This window comes from Camelus ferus, chromosome 6 (assembly GCF_009834535.1).
Source record: "Camelus ferus isolate YT-003-E chromosome 6, BCGSAC_Cfer_1.0, whole genome shotgun sequence".
NCBI lineage: Eukaryota > Metazoa > Chordata > Mammalia > Artiodactyla > Camelidae > Camelus > Camelus ferus.
Window position 1 is genome coordinate 86810593 of NC_045701.1, and position 19523 is coordinate 86830115.

At 39.1% G+C, this 19523-nt stretch overlaps 1 protein-coding gene across 4 annotated transcripts in view; it reads left to right on the plus strand.

Annotated features, from left to right (window-relative positions):
• The first annotated feature begins 1249 nt into the window (after positions 1-1249).
• VRK1 (VRK serine/threonine kinase 1) overlaps positions 1250-19523 on the plus strand; it is an 80312-nt gene continuing 62038 nt past the window's right edge. For all 4 annotated transcript variants that reach the window (XR_004320924.1, XR_004320925.1, XM_032482594.1 and 1 more), the window contains exon 1: positions 1250-1344. The gene's annotated coding sequence lies outside the window, so the exon portion shown is untranslated. The remainder of the gene's footprint in view (positions 1345-19523) is intronic.

Consider the following 19523-nt stretch of genomic DNA (forward strand, 5'->3'; position numbering starts at 1 on the left):
GGATCCAGCAGAATACTCACCTTCAGCAACAATTTTCTTTCCTTCCCTACTGGCCAAATCCTCCAGAAGCCAGGGGCACAAGAACCTAGAAGTAGTTTGTACAGCTCAGCCTCATGGGGCTGAGGGCAGACTAGAGGAGTATCTGGAGCACGTGAGGATATCTGGAGGGGCAAATGTGAGTCGTCAGACACAATACTGAACTGTCCAATGGACAGAGTCATTCTGGGTTTTGTGAGGACCAAAGGTCCCACAATCTGGGGGGTTCACTTTAAGAAAATTGTACAAAAATATCTTACCTTGGCAAATAAAAACAACCCCAAAACTGTCAACACAAAACTTTGAAAGAGACTTGTGCTCACGCTTCATTGATTCACTGTAAATCTCCCTCTGCCTATGGCTTTGGTGATTTTGACCTAGAACTGTGTCCACAAAAAGCTTACAGTCTCATGAGTGATGAAGGCTTAGACGATGCATGATAATTACAAAGCAAATGGTGGCAGGAGAAAATTACAGATGGAATAACTATGGAAGGTTAGGCAGACATTGAAATAGGCTTTGACAGACATATAGGGCTTAGACACATGTCTGTGGAGGGACAGAATACTATTACTACTACTATTTATTGAGCATTAACTACGTACAAAGCACTGTCTCTAGGTTATCTCACTTAATTCTGACAGAAACAGGAAACGGAGACTCGTAGAGGTCAAGCAGTTTTGGTCACAAAGCTACAGAGTGGAAGAGCTAGAATCTGAACCGGGAGCTGTTGCTTCCACAGCCAGGCCATAGCGCACTGAACCAAGCTGCCGAGGGTTCCAGGGTGTGGACCAGAAGGTGGGAAAACGCAAGCATCAGCAGGCAGATACGCTCGGCCAAAGTGGAACATAGGACTTCTTTTGTATCCAGCTCTTTATCAACACACTTATTTAATTAATCAAGCTACTTTGAACAACAGCAATATTTATTTCGGTTCCTACGGCATTGACACGTACAGCATTTTACCAGAAGGATAGACTCAGGCTGTGGACCACATTTCCCAGAATCCCACGGGAGCACACGAACCGGGAGCGCCTTTTCCCTGTAAAAGACTCCACTTCCCAGCATGCAGTGGGAGCGCGGGATCGCGGCTCCCGGCATTCCTGGGGAGGCGGCGGGGGCCAGCGCAGGCTCCGCCCCGCCCCGCCCCGGGCGTTCCCGCTCGCTCCGCCTCTCCCGCTCGCCCGAGCCAATTGGAAGGCTCCATACTGCAGGGTGTGACGGGGCCGGCGTCGCAGCGAAGTTGCAAGTCGGCGAAAGCGGCGGGAAGTTCGTACTGGGCAGAAGGCGACGGGTCTGCGGCTCGGGGTAGGGCGCCCGCTCGCGAAGCGGTCCAAGGCGCCGGCTCCGAGCAGGGACCGCGGAGGGGGCGGCCGGGGGCTGGGCTGGCGCGGGGAGGTGGCCGGGGGTGGACTGGCGCGGGGAGGCCGGGCGGCCGTGACCTCGGGCGGCGCCCGGGGCTGCGGACGGCGCGGCTCGGGCGTCCTCTCTCGCCGGGTCTCCCTCAGGCCCCGCTGCGGCCCCGCGCTGTCTGCACCGGCCAGGCCGGTTCTCTGGGCTTAGTTCCCCCTTCTGACGGCCTGTAGGCGGGTCAGATTTGCGCGGCGCCCGGGGTGCTCGGCCCGGTCTGAGAGATGGCCTCTGTGGGCCGGCCTGGACTGCCGAGGTCCCTCCGCCATCTCGGAGCTCACACTGTGCGGGGGAAACGGAATAGAAGCAAGCGCGACAATTTGCAGATGCTGAAAAGCTCCCTTAAGATGAGGACAGGCGGCTGTGGGCCGGAGGGGTAGGGGCGAGGGAGGGCATCTCAGAGGAGGCAACATCTGACTTGGACCTGAGATGGGGGAAGGAGCCTGCGCCCTTGGGGATAGCCTTCCAGGCCTGGGCATGGGGAGGAGGCCGGCCGGTTTCTAACCTGCCATTGTCCGCGGCAGGCCTGGTGGGAGCTTGCGCTTGAGGGCGAAGTTCAGGGCCGTCCAGCTCCGTGAGGAGTTTTATGAGGGGTATTCGCGCTCCTCTGACAGTTCCTCCTCTGTTCTCGCTCCCTGGCTGCAGGGTGGCACCCTACACTGGTGCAGCTGTAGTCAAGGGTAACAAGTAATTTTTCCTGCTGTCGAAATAAGTTTAGGCTCTGGTCTCAAAACTCTCAGGTAATCTAAATTGACAGATAGCACCAGAGTAGGTGGGTTGAGAGAGAGGGAGGAGAGGTAGACACTTAGGTTCCTATTGAGGCCACCCATTTTTGTAACTTCTTTTCTACCAAGTTACCCCCCCCCCCCCCTTTTTTTTTTCCCTTGCTTTGTATTGCGTGTTCCTTTCCCTCCCCCATCTCCCCTTCTTGGAACAGCTTGGAAATACCAGTTGTGCTATTGGGAGGTAGTGGGTTTAGGGAGCTGCTGAAGAGCCTCATTAATTCTTTTTCTTTTTCTTAAACTGGAATTGCCCATCTGTTGACTCTGAAATTTGCAAGAATTAAAGTAGGGCAGCATTTATTTTTAAGAGTTCAGAATAATGGCACCTTACTTTTCACGATATGCTGAGCGTGATACTTTTGGGCAGAATTTAATCTACAATTTTAAAGCAGTTTCAGAGGGAGGCAAGGATTCGTTATATGATCATCTTATTCAGATTATGTTGATGCTTTCCGAAATGGCAAGTAGTAATTGGAATTAAGTTTCTGGACAGATAAGGTTGTGATCATCTGCTAGCTGTGGAAGGGAATGTAACTTAAGTGGTCACTTAACAAGGGCCTTCTCTACTCAAGTTACCATAGGTGCTGTTCTCTGTGCACCTCAACACTGCTAATCAGAGTCTGAGTTAGTGTAGTAAGACAGTTGAACTCGATAACAATAAACTTGTGTTAAGCATTACTGGCCATTTAATTCTAGTCTGTAGGACAAATACCAGGTTTAGAGTGTAATGGCTTCTTATGTTCAGTGCTGCAGAAATTATGAGAGGGTATTTGTTAAACAAATGAGAAAATGGAGGAATGTGTCAAGCCTAGAACCTGGCATATAGTGAGTTAGTAAGTGCCCAGGAAACGGTTATATGGAAAGCTTATGCTGAGTTTTATTCCAGGATGCAAGTGTATATTTTAAAAATAACAGTAATGCATTCAAAATGTTGACAGACCCTAAAATTAAATTTCTTAAATAGGCCAGCTTTTTTTTTTTAAACTTGAGAACTAATGTGAAATAATAATAAATATATAAGTGAATGTCCCAGATGTCTAGGAAAGAAAAACAAGATTTTTATTTTGACAACTATGTTTTTTTTTTTCCTTAAAGCCATCCCTAATAAGATATGTGCTATGAATAGAATTTTGATTTGAAAAATAAAACTTTGAAAGTATTTTTGATTTGATAAATAAAGCTTACTGAAAATGAAGCAAAGCTTAAAAACTTACCTTCTATCAAATGAAGGACGATTCATGAATTTATGCAAATGGGCAAATGCTGATATCTCCATATATCAGGCAGGGAACCTAATGGAAATTAAACGCTGCCTCTTTGTGTGTGCCGGTGAGGCTTTCATGGAAATTGGTCTTGATGGATTTTGAGAATGGATTGGTAACTGAGTAAGACTGGATAGTATATTTCAGATGGATAGGATATTTTCCATGCTTGCCAAGGTTATTTTGCAGAGTGAGCAGAAGTGGACTCACTTATTCACCAGACGTCATGTGCCTGCTGAACACCGGGAACTGTGCAGGGTGCAGTCTATTCTTGCTATTGTACTGTTTTGTCGAAGCAAGTTTTCTTTTAAATTAATAGAGATCGTTTTTTTTTTTTACTTTGGTTATCTAGCATCCAGCACACAAGAGGTCAAATATGTATGACACATTGGAAAAACTATACTCTTAGAGATAAAATGTAGAAAATACGAAATTTTTAATAAGGATGAAAGATTAATTTAGAAAGGTGATTGAATCTTGACAAAGCATTTAGCTTGGGGCTGCAACCAAGATGTGTTTATACTGTAGGATACGTTTGGCGCCTTTGACCAAAATTCCTGTGACTGTTCTTCCTTGCCATTATAAAGACATAAAGAGGGCCGTGCCCTTTGATACTTTTCCCCTTTAGCTTCTGAGGGATATTTAAGTACCTAACATTCTGAGGTGGTGGTTTTGATGTAATTTCATACACTTACCCAATTATTCCTGCTCCATCTCTCCCAGTGTTTTAAATCTTTGCACTCAAACTCAAGTGCATTCCCTCATTCCTTTCTGGAAGACATATGGACAACACTTTAAGAAAGAAAAGCTCTCTAGAGAGCCCAGAGAAGTATGAAGTCTGGCCTTCCCCCTGTAATCGGAGTTTGATTTTTAATATTCCCCGGTAAATACTGATGACAGGAAACTACTTGTAGTAACATTCTTCAGTACATTTATTAAGAATTTTGTTAGCCACAGCATTTTTTGTCAACTTTGTTTGAATTGTATTATTTATTTAGTGTTCATGTAAGTTCATGGATTTTGATGATTCTTTGCAATCACTCTTCTCTCTCCATGGGTTCTGGCCCATAGGATAGGAACCAGTACTCTAAGATTTGAAAATTAGATGTTGTTCACACTGGAGGAGTATTAAACATATACAGACACTAAAGTGTTTATCAATAGTAAGTGGGAAGATACACTAGACGGAAGTCATATAGTTAAACTGCAAGGTTAATTAATTTGAGATTTAGGAATGTTTTTATTTTGATCATATACTTTTTCAAAAATTGTGTACTTTATAGTAAGGACACATTTGTCTTATGGAGCTCAATATCCAGAAGGACATAGTGGGTCCCACAAGGGACTGAATGAGAACTGGACAGTCATTAGAAGCAAGGACAGCACCATCCCACTCTTTTTACAGCTCTGTAGTTTCTTTCTGTGTGTTTATGTCATTTGCTCTTTGCAGACAGGCAGTCTTTCTGCTGGTTACATTTGGGTCTGCTCCAGATCTAGCTTCTTGTTTCAAGAACCCCAAAGAGACTTCATTATCTGATTATAAGTTGTAGCCAGAATTAAAAAAAAAAAAAAAGTCATGAAGTTAGAAATCTTACAGCTGACTACAGCTTTATTTCAGATTAATTGCTTTTCTCAGATTGTTTTACCACGTAACAACTGAAGAAACGCCATTGATGATGATACTATGTATAAATGCGTTGTGATCACATTTCATAATACTAAGTTCTGGGAAGTGCTGTTAAGCTTTCAGTCTTCACAGACTGTGTGTGGAACATGGAGACACAGGAAGTTGCCGTTTCTACTGGCAAAGTTGCTTTTGTTTCACTTCTTATTGTAGTTTACTTCGATGTGGCAACAGAGATATCACAATACAGATTATATCTAGTTATAAATTCTTTGTTAGAGGTAATAAGACAAAAGAAGTATTTAGGAATCAGGAAAAAATTTTAAAAATTCATTTAAAAACTGGGAGGTTATATGTAAGAGTCTTAATCTTACTGGTTTTACAGGCTTTTAGAAAACATTGTAGAAAGTGTGAGATTTTCAAATTTACATTACCTCATATATTGCTGGTAGGAATGTAAAATGGTACAACTACTCTGGGAATTAGTTTTGCAGTTTCTTAAAAAGTTAATTGCACGTATGAACATATGACCCAGCAGTTGCACTCCAGGGCATTTATCCTGGGAAAATAAAAACTTACATTCACACAAAGACCTGTATGTGAGTGTTCATAGCGGCTTTGTTGATAATAACCAAAATCCAGAAACAGCCCCATGCGTCCTTCAGTGGGTAAATGGTCAAATAAAATGTGGCATAGCCCTGTAGTGGAACTCCAGTCATAACAAAAAGGAACAGACTGTTGGCACAAGCAGCAATTTGAATGGGGCTTAAGGCCATAGTACTGAGTGAAAAAAAAAACAACAATCTCAAAAGGTTGTGTGATTAGGATTCCATTTACATAGCATTCTCGAAATAAAATTATGGAAATGGAGAACAGATTAGTTTAGGCTGAGGTGAGGGCCGGGTGAGTTGATGTGGCTAAAGGTGTAGCGTGATGGTGTTTCTCTGTGGTGACAGAACAGGACTGTATCTGGATTATTGTGATGGTAAGATGTATCTTCATCCATGATGAGCTGTCACAGAACCATATACACATGTACACACACACACACAGAATGTAAAAGCTGAAATTTGAGTGAGTTCGTGAATTACTAGCACTGTCAGTGTCAGTTTCCTGTTTGGTCGCTGCTGTGCTTGTGCACTGTGTGGCTCTGCCACGTTCTATACATGTTTTATTCACTCACGAGGGGCTGTAGGTTGTTTCTAGTAAAACATTTGGCTGTTGCACGTAAAGCTGCTGTAAACACTCATGTACAGGTTTTAGTGTGAATATAAGTTTTTAATTTTTTTTAGGATAAATACTCAAGAGTGCAACTGTTGGGTTGTAGGGTTAAGTATGTGTTTAACTTACTAAGAAACTGCAGACTTTCCCAGACCTATACCGTTTTACAATCCTATCATCACTGTATGAGAGATTCATTTTCTCCACATCTTTACCAGCATTTGGTGATGGTGGCATTTTTTAAAGTCAGCCATTTTGATAGGTATGTAGTGGTATCTCGTGGTGGCTTTATGATGATGAACATCTTTACCTGTGTTTATTAGCCATTTCAAGGGGTTCAGAACGAGCCTCTCCAAAATGTGCCACTAGGGCATGTGGATTACCTTAAGCCAAAGACAGTGGAGACCCAAAAGACTCAGGAAGAGCTTTTTACCTCTCCCCTCAACTGCCTAAAAGAATTTAGGTAGGGGGCCTGGCTCAGAGAGACCTTGTTTCAGAGATAACTTTTATCTGAAAGACCTGTTTGGCCTCTGATTACCTGACATCTGATCTTACTGCCCCGTGAATTACCCTCCTCTCTTTTGAAGGCAGCTCCTGTCCCATTCCTTAGCTCAGGGTGGCATATAAGCCTCAAGTGCCAGACTTGCTCTTGGGTCTCATATTTTTACGGAAGTGTAATTAAATTTGTTTTTCTCCTGTTAATGCCTATTTAATATAATGAATACACCAGTCAAAAGAACCTGGGAAGTTAAAGGGAAACATTTTTCTCCCTACACATGCATAGCTTATTTGGTGATTTGTCTTTTCATATCTTTTGTCCATTTTCTAATTGATTATTTGTTTTCTCCTTGTTGAGTTGACTGTATCCTTTATATATTCTGAATGCAAGTTCTTTGCCAGATACGTGATTTGTAAATGCGTTCTCTCAGTTTGTGGCTTGTCTTTTTGTTCTCTTCCAGTGTCTTCTGCAGCACAGAAGTTTTTAATTTTGATGAAGTCCAACTTATTGATGTATGGATCCTGTTTTTGGTGTCATGCATGTCTAAGAACTCTTTACCAACCCCTAGGTCAGGAAGGTGTTCCAAGTTTTCTTCTAAATGTTTTACAATTTTATGTCTTACATTTATATCTATGAACCCATTTTGGGTTAATTTTTGCAGGGTATGTTGTTTATGTTTTGGTTTTTTTTGTGTGTGTGTCTGTGAATGTCCAGCTGTTCCACAACCATTTGTTGAAAAGACTATGCTTTCTCCATTGAATTTTTTTTACCTTTATCAAAAATCAATTGACCATACACTGTAAATTATATACAAAATGAAGATAGGAGGAAGTGAATAATTAATTATGAAAATTAATACAGATTGGTGAAGGTATGACATGGCTTGTGTCTTGAAAAAATATGTGTAGATTTGAGAGGAAGTGAGAAAACATTTTTACATTTTAGAGAATAGCATGAGCAAAGCTAGATCCTAGAGAAAGTAAGTAAGGACTGGCTGTTTGGGGGAGTCATGGGAGTGAGGGGGAGGAGAGAAGTAAAGCGGGGATAGTTGGCTCATGAGTGTAGAAAACTGCTGGCTAATTTATGGTTAGTTTCATTGGCCACTTGAGGTATTGTAGGTTCTTGAGCAGAAAACGGGTGGTAGAAATGGTCTTCAAGAGACGTTTTATGGCCATGTATGGCAGTAATAGGTTGGTAGGAAGACCAGGATATAGCCATGACCCTTAACTTGACTTAGCACTTTGTGTTACATCTACCAGAAAGCCAGAAAAAGTGGTGCCACTTCAGAGCATTAAGTCCTTAGTGTTTCCTAGAGAAATAATGGTAGATTTGCCACTGTCCTCAGTGACGGATACTGAGAACTCTGCTGGATTTTCAGATTCCCTCATATTAATGCTACTTTTAGTAATTTGTACATCTGGGAAGAAGAGTAGTTTCTGTTAGCTCATTGTTGATGTGGGTGACGTTTCTTATCAGGCCTAAAAAGGGTCCATGATGTGAGCAACTGAAATGATAAAAACAAAGAGTTGACACATTGGTCCAATGAGGAAAAGTTAATGGCATCACTTTTATTTATCGTGGCAAAGAAGAGACTCAGGGATTATGTAGTCAGTATCTGCTGATACTTGTATATGAAGAACTGTACAGAGAATGATGATGACCAGTTGTCCTTCAAAATCACCGAGGACTGAATGAGGACAAACGGATCAAATTGTAGCCAATGAGTTTTTAGTCTGAGGGAAGAATTTCCAGGCGATAAGAACATTAGATACTTCATGCCAGTGATCCAAAGGGTCTTAGATAGAATAGGAAACTAGATGCGGTTTAGGGACATTTTGTTTATAGTCAGGCAATGTGACAAGTGACAGCCCCCCAGTCCTAATTTATTAATTTGTGATAAAAAAAATACTCAGTTTCTGTTTTCTTAACACCCACTTCAGTTCTTGATTTCTTTCCCCGAACAAATTACAGTTTTTTTTCCCCTCTGTTCATCTTCGGGAATCTTATTTGGTTTCTGCTTTCTTTTTGTGCATTTAAAAGATTATCTTGGTTGTAGATTAGACTTAGGTCATTTAAAAAATAACCACTCAACAAAGAGAACTTACTTCATGTCAAACTACTAAATATCCATGCATTTCTGCCTTTAAATTTAGAACATGGAAAGGCATACCCCATTTTTACAAACATCAACGGTGACTTGTTGAGCAAGGGACTTTCCTGCATAGGTTACTATGATGTGTATTAATGAAAGAGTGGCAGCGTGAAAGTCTTTAGTGCCACCACTTCTTTGTCTTCACAGTACCTTTTCTATTTGATTTAATTTCTTTAGTCTGACTCTTTTCTACAAGTCTAGATCTTTTTTCCACTGAAATGTAGAGATTGACCAAGAATATTTCACTTGTGACTGCAACCCTTCAGTATTATCACGAAGGGTTTTTTTTTTTTTTTTTTTTCTGCAGAAGAGCAAGCTCTTACAGTGCTGTGCAAGCTGCCCATTTAAAACTATCATTGCTTGGCACCTATGCCCTAGTGACAGTTTGACCAACATGTGAGCAGGCACACTGCCATCCTGACAGATGGGCGTGCGTAGAGGCAGCCAAGAAACCATGTATCTGCATCTAGTGTATTTGTTAAGGGCAGGATTCCCAGTCGGGGATGTTCAAACGTCTGTCCATCCTGAGCTTTCACGCCTATGGATAAAGGGATGTCATCATTAATCTCAGCTTCTGACTGAGATTCCATGGGTATATAAGAGCTTCTTGGCTCTTACAGAAGTAGGCAATTGGGGACAATCAGGATAATTGTTCTCTCCTTCATCATAGGACTACTTCAAATAATCCTGTCCTTTTTCTCCCAGCCAGCTAGGTTTGCAGTGAGTAAAAACCTGCTCAGACATTGTCCCACTACTTCTAGAATATGCGCTGTTTCATTTGTTTTCTCGAGTACAGAAGCTTTGAGGTATTTATGGTTTAGATAGTGATGTACGTACTTGGAGTCAGGTAGATCTGAGTTCAGAGATTGCTGTATGACAGGACAACCTAATTTTACCATCAACTCAAGGTAAAATAATAGCTATTTCATAAGGTGGTTGTGACAATTACCTTTGAAACATGAAGAGTGAATCACTTGGTATAATGTCTGGTCCACTGTAAGCATTCAGTAAATGTTTATCATTATCACCATTATCATCCTCACTGTAACATACCTGAGGACATTTTTCTCTGGAGAGTTATCTGAAACAGAAAAAAAAAATTGACTCACTTCCTACCATTCTTGAAAGTCATGTATTGGATATCATCATTCTCTGGTCTATAATGGAATACCTCCAACGACAGGGAGCTCACTACCTCTAGAAGAGGGTTTTTCAACCATGGGACTGTTGACATTTTAGACAGGTTGTTCTTTGTTGCAGGGGTTTGTTCTCTGGATCGTTGAGTGTTCAGTAGCATCCCTGGCCGGGGGGACAAAATTGTCCCTGTTTCAGAACTACTGCTCTAGAGACAGACAGTCCTGTTTTTAACAAAGTTTTGACTGTTAGTAAGTTCTTTCTTATATTGAGTGGAAGTCTACTTTCTTATTTCTCCTACCCAGCTCTGTCTTTTGGAGACTTGTTGAACAAGCTGAATTCCTGTTTCACATAACATTCTTTCAAGTACTCAAAGATGGTCCTCAAGTCTTCAGTCTTTTCGTGTTGAAACATCTCCATCAAATTCATTATTTGTTTCTTACAAGGCATGCTTTCCTGTCAGTTCATCACATTGGTGACTTTCCTTTGATTTAATTCCATTTTTAAACTGTAGTGCTTAAAATTGAATGCAGTACTCCAGGCAGGGCTTGAGGAATAAAAAAAAAAATAGAATTACGTCTCTTGTTTTAGATACAACACTTTTTTCCTAAGTCATACGTTGAACCTAGAGTTGAATAAAAACCCTAGAACTATTTAAGCCATATCTTCTTCATCCTGTTTTTTTGGGGTCCAGTCATGAGAACTTATTTTTATCCTGTTAAATTCCTTTTATTGAATTTAGCTAACAGTAGTCCTCATTCTTGGTCAATTCTGAAGTTTCTACTTAAAAGAACAAGTAGGTGATGATTCTGTCAAGTGAGATTAAAAATACCAAAAAACTAGAAAATACAGGAGAAAAGGGTGTGTGTGTGTGCAAGCATGTGCATGCATGCCTATGTGCACATATATGAAAAGGGAGCTGGGGATGGAAGCCTGGGGAATCCCAATATACAGAAGTAGCTGGGCAGAAAGGAGGCAACAAAGATGACCAGGAAGGGGTAGACACGGTAAGATGGAAATATCTTTGGATTCCAGGATGTGGAGTATCTGGAAGCTGGAGTGATTATGTTAAGTACTGAGTCAGTATTTGAATATTTTGTATTCAGGTTGATACTTGAAAACAAAATGAAAAAGGCATAGTCTCTGCTTTCTGCCCCTGTTTTTATTTGCCTGATGGTTTAACTGTTCAGTTAATGACACGACCTAGTCAATTATGCCTGAAAACTTAGTCGTTCATTATTTCTCCTTCAGACCTATGCATCTGTTAGGTTATCTACTTCTACTGATTGAAAAAAAAAATACATACTGGGAAGAGTGCACAGATCTTCAGTAGCTAGCTCAGTGATTTTGTTTTTCTTAACAAAGTGAACACACTATAATAACCACCACCAAGATCAAGGCGTTCACTGTTCTTGCACTCCAGAAGCCTCCACTGAGCCCTTTTCTAGTAATTATTCCCATTCAAAGTAACCACTGTTCTGACTTCTGTAACTATAGCCTCGTTTTACCTGGTTTTGAACTCATGTAAATGGAATTATACTCTGTATACTCCTTTTAACCAAGCTTCTTCTATTCAACATTGTGTCTGAGATTCATCCATGTTGTTGCATATAGTACATTGTGTGTTTTTTTTAGTAGTTCTGTAGTTCTGGTTGTCTATTATTGCATAACACATTAGTTTTGACTGTTGATTAGTACATGACACACCACTCCAAACTTAGGGGGTAAAACAACAACCATTTTATTACGCCCATGGATTCTGTCAGTTAGGGATCTGGTGAGGATAGCTTGCCCTGCTCTATGATGGTTGGTGTCTAGAATCGTTTAGGGGGTTCCCTCACATGTATGGTACCTTGGCTGGGATGTCTTGAAGACCAGGATAATCTGGGATTGTTAACCAGAGCACCTACTTTTTTTTTTTTGTTGAAAGTAGCTGTTTTATTTTTCCAGTGGTATATCTAAAACACAATTTCATTGTAGGCAGAAACATCTACTTGAAACTTGCTTTGCTTCTTTGCAACCTTTGAGTCCCAAGTGGACTGTTTAGATAGTGTTCTGCTGTTGCTGCTGAAAAGGCTATAATGGGGTTGAGGATCATATATGACCAGAGGAAGGTTAATGTCAGTGTCCAGAAACAGAGACTCCTTTGAGGGGGAGAGGAGGTTTAGGAAATGCCTAGTGAGCATAGCCTCTGGTAGTGGATAAAACTGCAACAGTCTGGAGATGGGAGCTCCTGCGTCCTCATTCTGGGCCCTTGTAGTGAGACATCAAGCTTAAACTGGATGTCGGCATGTGTGTAGGGGGCTTAGGTTGGTGTTATATTTTCTTCAGTGCATATGCTTCCTCTTCTGTTCTGGGACTAAGTCTTATCACTTTATCACCAGCATAGTGGTTGCTATGAAGGTGGCTGTACCCTGGTTGCAGATTCTCCACTAGGCCTTGACTCTTCATAGCATGTTGTCTGGATTCCCAGAGGAAGCTTCCTGAGAGTGACTTAATCCTCAGAAGTCATATAGCATCACTTCCACTGCATCCTATTGGTTGAAATAGTCACAGGTGTGCCTAGACTAGAGGAGTAGGAACTTAGACCTCACATCTTTATGGGAGATGTGTCAAAAAAAATTCATGACCATTTTAAAAAACCACCACAAATTATATACCACAATTTATCCCTTCTATCGTGGGTAGATAATTTGAGTAGTTTCTCCTTTGGAACATAAATTATGAATAATGCTGCTTAAATCATTCTTGTTCCTATTTCTTAATTCACATATATATTCATTTTAGTTGAGTGTATATCAAAGAGTAGAATTGCTCCTTGTGGTACATACGTATTTTCAGCTTTAATACATACTGCCAAGCAGTATTCCAGAGGGGTTGTGCCAGTTCATATTCCTACCAGCAAAGTGTGAGAGTTCCTGTTGCTCTGCAGCCTCCCCTCCACTTGGTGCTAAGGTTTACTTGTCTCTTCAGCACTTGGTGCTGGGAAACTGGACAGCTACTTGTAAAAAGACTGAGGTTAGAACACTTTCTACTATCATATACCAAAATAAACTCAAAGTGGACTAAAGACCTAAGTGTAAGAGGAGATACTATAAAACTCTTCGAGGAAAACATAGGCAGAATGCTCTTTGACGTAAATCACAGCAGTAATAAAAGCAAAAATAAACAGATAGGATCAAATTAAACTTAAAAACTTTGCACAGCTAAGGATACTGTCAACAAAATGAAAGACAACCTACAGAATGGGAGAAAATATTTGCAAATGATGTAACTGACAAGGGACTAATTTCCAAAATATACAAACAGCTCATATAGCTTAATATCAAAAAAAAAAAACAACCCAATCAAAAGATGGGCAGAAGACCTAAATAGACATCTCTCCAAAGAAGACATCCAGATGGCCAACCAGCACATGAAAAGATGCTCAACATCACTAATTGTTAGAGAAATGTAAATCAAAACTATAATGAGATACCATGTCACACCAGTCAGAATGGCCATCATTAAAAAGTCCACAAATGATAAATGCTGGAGAGACTGTGGAGAAAAGGGAACCCTCCTACACTGTTGGTGGGAATATCAATTGGTGCAGCCGCTGGGGAGGACAGGATGGAAATTCCTTAAAAAACTAAAAATAAACTTGCCATATGATCCAGCAATCCCACTCCTGGGCATATATCTAGAGAAAAATATGATTTGAAAAGACATGTTTATAATAGCAAAGACATGGAAACAACCCAATGTCAATCGACAGAGGACTAGATAAAGAAGATGTGGTGTATATGTATGTGTGTGTGTCTATATATATATTCCATATATATAATGGAATACTACTCAGCTATAAAAAAGACTGAAATAATGCCATTTGCAGCAACATGGATGGATCTGGAGATTGTCATTTTAAGTGAAGTAAACCAGAAAGAGAAAGAAAAATGTCATATGATATTGCTTGTATGTGGAATCTTGAAGGACACAAGTGAACCTACAAAACAGAAATAGACTCACAGACATAGAGAACAAATTAATGGTTGCCTGGGGGAAGGGGATGGGAAGAGATAAACGGGGAATTTAGAATTTGCCCCTCTTGGGGAGTGAGGGAACTGTTAGCTATCTTGATTGTGGTGGTGGTTTCATTAGTGTATACAGCTATCAAAATTCATCAAATTGTACATCTGGAATATGTGTAGTTTACAGGTATCATACCACAATAAAGGTGCTAAAAAATAAAAACTTTTATTTAGAAAAAGTTAGAAAAATTAAAAATATTTTTAACCATTCTGTGGTTGTGTTGAAGATTGCAGTGTGGTAATTGACATTTCCCTAATAACTAGTGATTCGAGCACATTTTCATGTGCTTTAAACATTTTAGATGTCCTGTGTTGTGAAGTGCCTGTTCAAGTCTTTTGCCCATTTTAAACAAATTGGGTTGTTTGTCTTTTTTTCCTATAGAAATGTTGGAATTGTTGTATTTTCTGGATATGAATCCTTTGTTGACTGTATGAACTGTAAAAATTTCTTTCCATCCTATGGCTTGCAATTTCACTCTTGTAATGTGTTTTTTTTGGTGAGCTGAAATTCTAAATTTTAATCATTTCCAGTTTACCAGTCTTTTCTTTTATGGCTAGTGTTTTTTGTGTTTTATTTAAGAAGTTTTTGCTACCCTGTGGTAATGGATGTATTTTCTTATGTTATTGTCTAGAAGTTTTATTATTTTACTTGTCACATTTAGGCCTCAGTTTCGAGGAGTTGATTTTTGTGTTCTGAGGTAAGGATCGAGGTTCTTTTTCCCCCCATATGCTTATCTATACAAGTAATAGGTAGCACTGGGTCAGGTGGACACGAGTGTGGGAGTTAGGGTTCCTGTATTCTCAGCCTTAATCCATCTTTAATGTACCACTTTTAATCACTTGGGCATGATATTAAACCCCTCTGGCCTCAGCTTCACCTGTGAAATAAGGATTTAAATGAAATGCTTTCTGATTTTCATTTTGACTCTAGTTTGTTAGATCATTCTACTTAGTTTACAGTTTTCTTTAGGCTTATTAGAAGCTTCTTGGATCTGGTTTCTGTTATCTGATGTGTTCTTAATACCTCCCAGCTTTATGTTGTCACCAGATATGATGAGTATGCTAGATTTTCATCTAAGCTACTGGTGAAAGACAGCTTTCTTGATCACGTTGGCAAATCCTTGCACCCACATGTTCTCCTGAACTTGTCCTTTGTCAGTTGCCAGGAGCTCATCATTCTGTTTTAGTAAGCCACAGTTCAGGACACCAGTTCCATTTGTGGATGTCATTTACATATACATATACTGTTCACTTTACTTGTCCCTTCCTTCAGTTTCCTACTTGAACTTCTAAGAATCATAGATACAATGTAGAGTTTCAGGAATCAGCAGAGGTCATTCATGATCAAGTGAGTTCTAGTCTGGGCAGGCTCTCTCTCCCATGTTACATGTGTGCTCCTGGAAAGTGGCATATCTTCCAAATAGCTACATTCTGCTTGTAGTCCGGAACCACACTGATGACGCAACGAAATCTACCATTTGCTGGTTCCTTTGTGTTCTTAGTAGTCTGCGTTGGGGTGATTTCTCCCCTTCTTTCAGAAAGTATAGTTTCGTTGACACAGAAAGTCATAACTCCAGTGTAGCTACTGTTACTTCCTTTGGCATTCTTGGTGTCACCTTTTTCCTCTCATTAACCTTTTTTTAAAAATCAGCTTTATTAAGATACAGTTCATTTATCATACAGTTCACTCATTTAAAAGGTATTGTTCAGTGGTGTTTAGTATAATCAGAGGACTGCAAGCAACCGTCACCATGATCTAATTTTAGAATATTTTCGTCAACCCTTAGAGAACTCCGCTACCAATTAGCAGTCACTTTCCATTCTCTCCTGTACCCCCCACAGCCCTAAGAAACTAGTAATCTGCTTTAGTCTATAAATTTACCTATTCTGGAAAGTTTACATAAAGAGAGTCATATAATATGTGGTCTTTTTGTGAATAGCTTCTTTCACTTCGCATGTTTCTAAGGTTTGTCTATGTTGTAGCGTGAATCAGTGCTTTCTTTCTTTTTATTGCTGAGTAGTACCAATGTGTGAGTACATCACGTTTCATTTATCCATTCATCAGCCGAAGGATGTTTGAGTTGTTTCCATTTTTTGACTATTATGAATAATGCTACTGTGAACATTTATGCACAAGTTTTTGCCTGGACTGTGTTTTCCTTTCTCTTGAGCGTATACGTACCTTTAGAATTGCTGGGTCATATGGTAACTCTGTTTAATCTTTTTCAGGAACTGCCAAACTGTTTTCCAAAGTGACTGCACCGTTTTACCTTTTCACTAGCAGTGCATGAGGGTTCAGAACCTTCCAAATCCTCACCAGGACTTGTTATTTTCTGTCTTTTTTGAAATACCCTTCCTAGCATGTGTGAAGTGGTATCTCATTGTGATTTTGATTTTCATTTCTCTTAATGACTAATGAAGTTGAGCATCTTTTTGTGTGCTTATTGGCCAGTTGTTTGTTTTGGAGAAAGGTCTATTCAAATTTTTAAATTGTGTTGTCTTTATTATTGAGTTCATTAAACTTTTAATGTTCAATCTGATTTGTATTTAACTAGAAACATTTTTTCCTTGGTCTTCCTTCCTTTATTTTTCTTCCATTTTGCATTTTGTTCAGGGACATTCATTCTCTCTGTAGTGAGCAGGAGGGTTGAGAGGTTTCTCAAGCCATTTTGCATTGACAACTTGCATTAGCAAAATACATGGTCTGGTACTCTCAACACTACTCAGTGCTGAGATTTTCACTTTTCTTTCTTTTGCATGTAGATAAAATTAGATTTTTGAGTAGTTGATTTTAGTCAGGACCACTTAGTAAGGAGTGGTAACAAAAATGCCGTCATCCAGATGCTAAAGTTGCAGAAGAAACTGACTTTAGAATCTTCAGGGTTTTTGCACTGGAATCTAGAAGGTAGTCTCATCATGGTACTATTTTTATGCATTATTGTCTTAACCACTTTTTCATATATTCTGCAGGAGTTTATCAAATCAAGTTTTTTTCGACTGGATTTGTGTCAGTATTTTATATTAATAAAACATAAGCTAAAAACATTCTTGTGAACAGCTTTAAATCAGTGATTTATTTTGTTTTATCATTTTGATCTTTGGAAGTCATCCTTTTTAACAGAGTTAGGCTGTGTATTTATAGTAACGTGAATATGTTTCTGTTTTCTCTTCTATACTATTTTTATGATATTTATGTTATTAGTCATTAAAGCAAATATTTTACCTTAAGACTTTTTGTTTTGCAAATTTCTGCAGTGTGCCCTCTCTCTCAATGCTTCTGCTAATTAGGGAAAAAAGACGTTTTTGCAGAAATTACCCTTTCCGTTCATATTTTTTGAATCTTGGCCCTGTTAATTTACCTGTCCATGATTGTAAGGGCATGGACAAATTATTTGACCCCTCTTACCCTCAGTTTCCTTGTATGTGTAGTCGATATAATAATACCTATTTTTTTGGTTGTTATTGTAAGAATTAGAGAGAATGCGTTTAGATTACCCAGCGTACAGCCCGCCACATGGGCTCTTAATAGTTGATGATAGCAGTTCTTGTTACATATTAGTTCATTTCATATGTAAGAGCAGTAAGTTATAAATAATAGTAATTGATTTTTCTGGTATAGATTTATTTATTTTTATCATTTATTCATATTTTTACTCATTTAGGATTAATTGGGCAAAAATAATTGATCATATTAATGTAACAACTGGATGTCAGTATTCACTTTCAGTTAATAATCTTTCAGAGACTTGTACTGCTCTCTAAAGACTAGAGGCTGAATTGCTCTTTAAAGACTGACCTAGTATTTACATCAAACATCAAAGTATAGTAGAGTCTGCAAGTGAAAGTATTGGGAGTGGGTTTTCTACATGGTTGGCTGCTGTGTTTTTCACTTGAGGCAGTTGGTAGGGCTCACTTAAGCCCATCCTGGTGTAAAGGAAGCCCTAGCAAATTCCAGATTAACAACACTGGAAAAAGTATTTTACTTAATAAAACTCTTTTATTGTTTATGAAGAATTCTTTAAAATGTTTTAACTGAAAAATTAGTATATGCACATAATAATAAATTTAAACAATATAAAAGCATAAAGATTGAAAAGAAAACTTCCACCCCAAAGGCATTTTCTGCTACCAACTGATTATGTAGCCTGCCAGTAATATGCTGTATATACACGCATGGTGGGTACATTGTTACACAGCTCCCGCGGTGCTGATCACATATGTTCAGGCACACGTAGCATGTGTGTAACAGGTCTTTTCATTTCATGTAAGTAGAAATGTTTTATACATGGTTCTTCCCATGCATTTTTCACTTAACTATGTCTTGGAGACCATATCAGTGTATATAGATCTACCTCATTTTTAAAATAGCATAATAGTCCATTCTGTGACTATGTCATCATTCATTTAATACTTTCTCTTGATATAAATTAAGGATATTTCTAGTCTTTTGTTATTATATACAGTTCTGCAGTGAGTATCCATGTACATTTGACAGGATGTGAATGTACCTATGGGATCAATTGCTGGAAGTGAACTTGCTGAGCCAGTTAAGTTTTTGATAGATAATGGTAAATTGATGTCTTTTTCCCCATACTCTTACCATCCCAGTGCATTTTCTGACTCTGAACTTGGCCAATCTGATAGCTGAAAAATGTGATTTTTAATTGTAAATTCTCACTGTAATTTTATTTTGCATTTTATTAATAAATGAAGCTGAGCCTGTTTGATCTCCAGGGTATAGTATTAGTGAAAGAAATAATGGTGAAGAACAAGGTGTATAATCCACCGATTATCTAAGAAGTAGGGGTTCCAGTTAATATATTTTAGTATTTAAAAAGGAAAAAGGAAGGATAAACTAAAAACTAATAAAAGCAGTTATGAGAAGGGAAAGACAAGAAGAACGGGAAGGAATGGAAGCTAGACTTCTGAAGTCTTGTGTGTTTGGAAACGTAAATATTTTACAAAATTATAAAAAATTCAAAGAAGAAAAAGACTTATCACTGAAATGTTTAGGTTCATGTTGTTAAGAACCAAGATTTTTTAACAAAAGAGAAACAAGTATGAAGTCAGAGAAGTTAAGCAAAAACTCTATAATCCTAAATTTGAACAAGAATATCAGTATAAACTTACGATATTTTTCTCTTAAAAAAAAATCTAGCTGTGTCCACTCAAAGACCTAGAAATAGTGACAGCCTGGGAGCAATGAATATCTAAGGCCCAGATTTTGGTCTCTAAATACCATTTTCCATTAAAAGGAGAGAGACCCTTTGTAGAAGTGATTGATTTTAGATTTAGGACAGGAAAATATACATGAGGGACCTGGAACATCTTGT